This window comes from Tupaia chinensis, unplaced genomic scaffold (genome assembly GCF_000334495.1).
Source record: "Tupaia chinensis unplaced genomic scaffold, TupChi_1.0 Scaffold000037_21, whole genome shotgun sequence".
NCBI lineage: Eukaryota > Metazoa > Chordata > Mammalia > Scandentia > Tupaiidae > Tupaia > Tupaia belangeri.
In genome coordinates this window covers 93,636-94,624 of record NW_006159480.1, presented here as the reverse complement: position 1 = coordinate 94,624, position 989 = coordinate 93,636, and positions in this window count along the sequence as shown.

The window sequence follows — 989 nt, the reverse complement described above, 5'->3', positions numbered from 1 at the left end:
TCAACTTCTTTCTCCTTTCTCTTTAGCAGTTCATTATCTCTCTTCTCTTCTATCTCTGTTAGCTTTGACATTATGAATGCTCTAAATTCCTTATCAGACATTTCCATGATTTTCACCGAACTGCTTATGGATGAAGAAGAGTTACTCTTTTCCCTTGGAGGAGAGGTATTTTCTCATTTTCCCATATTTCTCATGATCCGGTGGTGATTTCTTGTCATCTGATGGATGGTGTGTTTCTCTCAAATTCCTGAAATTCAGCTGCTAGCTCGTTTTTTGGAGGCTGAATTATCAGTCAAAAATCTTCATTCCCTGAAAAATCTAGTTCGATGGAGCCATGTGGAACCTTCTTCTGAAGGCCCACCTTCTTCTGCCGCTAGCTCGTTTGTTGGAGGCTGAATTATCAGTAGAAAATCTTCATTCCCTAAAAAATCTAGTTCGCTGGAGCCATGTGGAACCTTCTGATCACTCAATTTTTAAAGTAATTGTTGCAAACCATTTTGGAAAGTGTTTTGAAATATTTAAACTTATGACATTTACTGGCTTCTTTTTGGTCACAAACATATATGTGTTCATGAACCAGTAATTCATTCTTTCTCTCATTAATTTTCCCCTCAACATTATATTTTGGGAAATAGAGTTTTAAAATTATGCTAGAATACATCTGGAATTATCTCTAGTGATACATGGAAGCACACTAAAATATACGGCCTGGAGATATGAATCAAACATTTGTAAGACAAACTCGTAGAAATATTTGTAGCACCTTGTAAAAATCTAATGAGATATATCAGTGTTGATCCATCCAAATGCCATAAAACCAGTAGAGCCTATTTTAATTTCCAATAATTATATCCAAACTATCAGGAATAAAAAATATCTGAGGATGAGAAAAGCAAAAGTTAAGAAAAACTGGTGTATTGCTATAGAAATTAAAAGTTCTTTTTTTTTTTTTTTGGAGAGGGTTTCTCTATAGGGCATTGGGTGTCACC